The 6,613-nt window shown below is 48.9% G+C and overlaps 1 pseudogene; it reads right to left on the reverse strand.

Annotated features, from left to right (window-relative positions):
• Positions 1-1,256: 1,256 nt before the first annotated feature.
• Positions 1,257-5,200, reverse strand: LOC119309149 (annotated as a pseudogene).
• Positions 5,201-6,613: the final 1,413 nt, after the last annotated feature.

A 6,613-nucleotide genomic window follows, 5' to 3' on the forward strand; every position in this document is an offset into this window, starting at 1 on the left:
GTGATCCACCTCCCAGCCAAGAGCCACATCGGGCCGCCACCACCCCCTTGCCCTATGCATGCCGGTCCACCAGAGCGAAATCCAGGTGGATCTAGTCGTAAACTAGCCCGCACACCACCTCCCCGTGCAACACCACCATCCCTCCCATGGCACCCCTTGCAGCTCCGCCGCATCCACCAATCACCGCGTTGCCGCCTCGCGCTGTTGCCGAAGGCGAGCCGCCACTCCATCGTGACCTTGGGTGTCCGGCACCACCCAAGCGGATTGCGAGAGGAAAGGACCTCTATCACCACCTCGGTCGCCCGGGCTCAGCCCAATTGCTTCCTCCAATGGTGACAGAGGGACGCCAGGAGGTGCGACGGGTCCTGGCTGCTAGGTTTCGGAGCTCTTCCCGAGTCGCTCGAGCAGGGGGCGATGCGGGGCGTGGGCCATAAAAGACCCACACTAACCATCAAGAAAATAGAAGTCGGTCACATTGTGTCACCTAGTCCAACATCACACAACAACATCAGTAAGAACTTTAAAAAGCAAATCCAGAGCTTGGCAAAACACCATGTCGAAGACATTTGAAAAGAATTTATCCTCATGATCTCACCAGACCAATTTACTCATCAAAGAATACCCATTAAAAAGGCCACACCAAAGAACCAAAGCATGCTATATGGTGTTTCCTAACCTCTTACTTACAACAAACATGTACTTTCTGAAAAAAGAAAATCCCTTGAAAAGCAAGCGAACAACAAAACAAGACATTTGAAATCAGTCTATCATCAGGATGTCACCAAACCCATTCACTCATCCAAGAACACCAATTAAAAGGCCCACACCAAGCAACAAAGCATGTTGCAGGGTGTTTCCTAATTTACGGCATGACCTCAAGAATCTAGCTAAAGCTAATCTCCTCCCCCAACAACAAAAATTTATTGCAGGGTGTTTCGTAATTACAACATGACTTCAAGAATCTGGTCAGGTGTTGTCCATGGTGGCTGTGGTAGTTGATATTTTGTCCTAGTGGGCTAGTACATCTAACCTTGATCTTTACGGGTCTTTTTTTCTCTTTACTCTTTTCTTATTGCATTCATACATCCTAGTCGTGCAGACAAGTGTGTACTCATTGTGTTCTATATCCCTTGATTAGACATTAGGAGCCAATAGAAAACACTATTTATCAAAAAAAGTGGCCCGTAGTCGAACACCATATGCACAACACTGCATATCTTGTGTACTCGCTGTGTTCTGTATCCCTTGATGAGACATTAGGAGTTAATAAAAACACCATTATTATCAAAAAGAGCGGCCTGAAGTCCAACAAGATATGCACAACTGTGTAAAAGGATAATAGTCGAAATTGATCATCATATAACAATGCATCATATCATGGCTTCATAGTGAGATCAATAATGCTGAACATCTTGTTTGTAAGGGTAACGATTAATACTCATGACACGCTTCTGACAGGCTCATGGCTGCATCAACTGTAATCTGCTGTGTAGAGATAATTGCATGCGCCAGATTAAGAACCAGTCCCTGGACATTGCCACGTATAGTGATGTAGCCACTGAACTTACTAGAGTCGGCCTCCTTCTCTACGCTGATGTTCGCCAAAGCATCCTCGCCAAACACACTCTTGCCGTAGAGATTGGCAGCAACTAACCCGCAGTCCCCATCAAGCGCAGACCTTATGTCAAAGATTCATATGAGAAAAACGTTACCAATTACAGCTACGTTCTTCAGTGCAAGAATTTCTCGGTGACAGTGATCCAACGAATTTTCCTCAGTAATAGCAATTCTCAAAGTTCAAATGTGCCTCTACATTGAAAATATGGCTATCCGGACAGTTCTAGTATATCAGTTCCTGGAATGGAAAATAAAATATCCATTTGGGCCTCTAGTGTGTGCAAGTTTCGAGAAAAAAAAGGTTTGATTTGGTGAAAAAGAACTGAGGTACTCCCTCCGTCTCATGTAAGACGTTTTTTGACACTAGACCAGCGTCAAAAAACGTCCTACACTATGGGACGGAGGGAGTATATTTCTTCTAGTTTGTTGGATTTGATACTCCACCAGAATCTTAATTACACTCGAGACCTAGGAAACAAACATTTGTACCCTAATGCCGTAATGGCCAGTTCAAACAACAGTTAATCTAGTATATCTGAAATACAAAGACAGTAAAGTAGTAAACAAATTCATGGTTTGTTACTATAAAATATATATCATGCTCTTGTGTGTGACTATATTTTAGAGGTATACATAGCATTCATAAAGATTGTGTATTATTAATGTACCAAAGCAGGAAAAACTGTCGCCTGCAGATTAATGTGGAAGGTAAGTTTTCTTTGAACTTACAATGGTGTTACACATGGCATTTTTACTGACTTGATGATAAAATTTACAAATTCCCTCCCATCATGATGCTCGGTATTGACCTTCAACTGACGAAAAAGTAGTTTAAGACAAACACATACAAATAACACTGGAAAGGAGCAGAAAAATGACGGCAAGACATGCTATTGCTAGCAAAGTCGAATGCAATTGACTGAAAAAAGGCATCAAGATAGGTATCTATACTATTGTACCTTAACTTTGCACCAACACTCAGCCCACATTTTCCGGAAGGCTACATCAGTACATGTAGCAGGTGTCATGTAATCCATGATGCTAATGCTCATATCTTTTAGGATCACCTCTGAAGGCTCCATTGCATCTGAAGTCTCATAAAAGATGCGACTAACTATAACTCCAACGTTCGTTGAGGACATCTTAATGTTAGCCTGGATTTGCTTGCTTGCCTGAGGAGCCACGGTGTACTTCTTACTGCGATCAACTACTGCGGTTTTACTCGCCGTGGCAAACTCCAACCACAGATTGTGCAGTGTTTCTTCTGTTCGGTTTATGACTGTAATATCAAGCACAGTATCATAATACTCATTAACGGTAACAAATCCTTCAGCATACACAGGATCACTGAACCCTGTCAACTGAACAAGGGCGTTCAGTTTTTTTTGTATCATCTGCACCCGTCGTAGATTCACCAGTTGCAGCCTTTAAATCATCTTGGACCTCATCTTCCAACTCAAGTCGGTCCAGTCCCTACGAAAATAAATACAAAATAATTTAGTTAGGCAAGTAAAAATGCATTAGGTTTCCATGAGACCAAATCATCTTCCAACTCAAGTATTTTTTTGTCTCGCACCCTCCTGCTCTTCAGGTGGTAGAAATCAATGGAATCATCAGGATATGTAAGGGAACTCTGTGCCTGGACCTTCATCTTCTCATTCTGCCTGAATTTTTTCTCAGCAATGATCATATTTGCGAAGCTCTGTCGGCACGAGAGCAACCAGACCTTCCTTGAATGATCATCATCGGTACTGCAAAGCAACCTAACACAAAACACAATCCTGTCATATGAGTCAATGTCGATAGGGTGGGGAAGGTAAGAGGACTTCCCCAGCCGCAGCATGGACACCATGATCAGCAAGGCCTCTGCTGATGCCTTGTTTGCTTCAACCTTAGATGGCTGAACCTCCTGCAGCCTCACCACAAGCTTGGTCAACGTACACGCAACAGCAGCGGCCAAGTGAAAATCTCCTGACATAATGAGAGCTCTGAGATTCTGCCTGTAATCGAACACCCCACTAGTAAAAATGGAATCATCGGTGGCGGCACTATGTGTGGTGTATGTGTCACTTAGAAGAGCAACAAGTAGTCTCTTAGAACATACAGTACACGAGTCCATGGCTGGATGGGCTGGCTTGGATGAATCAACTGACTCGATTTCCTCGGAGTCGGCATAGAAGGGCTGATCTCCAAGTGACTCCTTAATGGCTGCAATGGCTTTCTCGACCTCATATAGCGAAAGCGTGTACTCCCCAAGGATCCAGAGAGCACATGAAAAGATGAAGGATTCCTTGATCTTATAGAACGTACCGATCAGCCCAGATACAATGGAGGAACGAAGCAGAGGTTTGTCCTCGATAATCTCACGCAGAAACAGAACCACATCGGATGCTGAAGCAACTTCGCCGTAACGAAGGTGGCCCCAGAGGAGGTGCACCACCGGTCCAACCACTTCTGGGTACGGCACGACACAGACATGGATCGCCCGGATCAGCATATGGTAGTACTCATCACGGGCTATGTGGAAGACGCTGCCCATTACCCCATAAACCTCCTCCTTGAGGTAGTGCACCATGTCCTCCACATTTCATGTGGTGAGCAAACCAGGCACTACCAACTCCAGAACCTTCCTCCTGACATCCAGATCAGGCCTGCCGGCGAGCGAGCGCAGAAGGTCCATGGTGAAACCGACCATCATATAATGGTGTGAGCTGGACAGCTCCCGCAGGCGGTCCAGGATGATGAGCTTCACATTGCTGTCGCTCTGGGAAGTGAGCAGCTGGAGGTATGTTCTTGCGATCAAGGTCGGCGCATGGGACACAGACGAGAGCGTGCACGCGCAGCCGTACATAACAGCGGCAGTTGTGGCAGCGGAGAGGAGGGAAATGATGATTTTGGTATACGCGCTCCTGAGAAGGCGGTTGCCAGCAGAGTAGACTCTGCGAATGAGATGAATGGCGGCCATCTGGAGGGGGGAAGGCCACTCGGTGACGCGGGCGGCATTGGCGAGCAAGTAGGCAATGGCGCGGTCATGCGAGCAGTCGCAGAGCACGAGGAACGCGTTCGTCCGTGCGGCTGGGTCATGCTCTACGGCGAGGGCACGCTCTGCGAGATCCGGCGCGTTCGGGATGAGCTTCTCCTGCTCGATATGAGGGCAGGGCAGGCGACAGATCGCTGACATGGCGGAGAGCGCGTGGCGGCGGACGAAAGGGTGCGGATGCTTGAGGTTGGCAAGAATGGAGGGCACGAGCGGCTCGAGCAGCTCGGGGTTGCGGAGCCGACAGAGGAACCGCAGTGTGACGCCTCGGACATACTCGTTGGGGTGCTGGAGGTTGCTGCGAAGGTAGTGGCGGACGAGGATCATCTCCGGGACGAGCTCGCCGGAGGCTTCGTCCCGCTTGTCGCGGGCGACCTCGAGGTAGAGGAGGAGGAGCCTCTGGATGATGTGTTCCTTGGAGGGGAGGACGTAGCGGACGACGGTGGCGAGGAGGTGGGGGGCCGCGTCGCCGTTGAGGAGGAGCACGATGGCGCGCTTCAGAGCGTCGACCTTGGCGCCCATGTCGCTCCCCTGGAGGCCAGCATTGACCTCCTCGGACGTGGAGAGGCGGATCGTGTAGAAGAAGGGCAGCAGAAGGGTGCACGGGAACGGCGACTCGTCGACCATGGTCGCCGCCTCGCCGTATTCGGATCAGATCTGCCGTGCCGGAGAGATCCGTTCGGGAGCCATCAGTCGTCTCTGCCGACCTGGTAAGATTTTTCCTGTAAACCCTCGGGTGAAATGAAAAAGGAAATGGGACCCTCTCCTAGCGTGACATATAGTACTCCCTCCTTCCCAATATATAAGGCGTGATTACCACCGGGAGAAGTAGGATCTGATCGCACGAGGCGTTCAGGCGACGAGGCCCATCTCCGTCTCTCTCCGTCGGCCGCTCCGGCGGCGGGAGGGAGGGGGAACCTCAGGTCTGTTCGCTAGGTGGGTGTGTGGTAGGGTTAGGGTTGAGGGAGACGCTGCTGAGGCTGTTGTGGTGGTGTCGCATCGGAATAAGTTTCTCCGGGCTCCGTTCGCGGTCAGGCAAGGCTTTTTCCTTCGTCTAGGAGCCAGCGGGGTTGGGGATCCCTGGATCTCGTCGAGGTCGCGGGCTATGGTGGCTGGAGGTCCATCGGCACTGGCCGTTTGGGTTCTCAGATGGGCGATGGATGCAGGGAGACGAAGACCCTTCTTCCTTGTTGGTATGATTTGCTGATGCTGTTCTTCTCCTTCCTCTGCGCTGATGCTGGTGGGAGATCCTGCTTTGTTCGGGCGGACGGCCCGGCCGCGGTGCTGGACCGGTCGGATGACTCGAGTTCTCTTTCTTCCGGAAGGGACACTTTTCGCGGTACTCAAAGCCAAAGATGGCGACGGCTATTGCAGGTGTGTTGGATTGATGCCCATGCCCTCTCAGCGCTAGTGTCAAGAAAGGAGGAAGCAGCGTGACGGCAATTGTACCGTGGTCGAAGATGATGACCTGCTTGCGACTGGTTGCAGATCCTTCTGCTGCAGGGGTCTTCTCTCAAAATTCAGGGATGATGACCCAGGGCTCCGAAGATCTTCTTGTGTTATGGTTGTTTTATGATACTCTAGGTGTTCATGGTCCTTTGTGTTTGCGTTTCAGTGTGCTTGTAAGGATCAACTTCGTTATACTGATTCGTGATATGAATGAAAAACTTCTCAAAAAAAGGTGTGATTGACTTTGCACGGTCATTGATGAATGACTTTGAGCACTAAAATACACTCCCTACGTTCCTAAATATAAGTCCTTTTAAAGATTTCAAATGGATTACCACATAATTCGGAAATGAAAGAAGGCTACGGAAAGAACAAGCAACGGATTTCGCCAAAAGCGGCCTTAATAAACAACTGTTCTTTCCAAGGAAAGAGAGAAAGAAGTCAAAAGGCGGGGGATCACCAAGAGGTGATTTCTGACATGACCAGAAAGAATGGAACCGAACATTCGGG

Source organism: Triticum dicoccoides, chromosome 5B (assembly GCF_002162155.2).
Source record: "Triticum dicoccoides isolate Atlit2015 ecotype Zavitan chromosome 5B, WEW_v2.0, whole genome shotgun sequence".
Lineage (NCBI taxonomy): Eukaryota > Viridiplantae > Streptophyta > Magnoliopsida > Poales > Poaceae > Triticum > Triticum dicoccoides.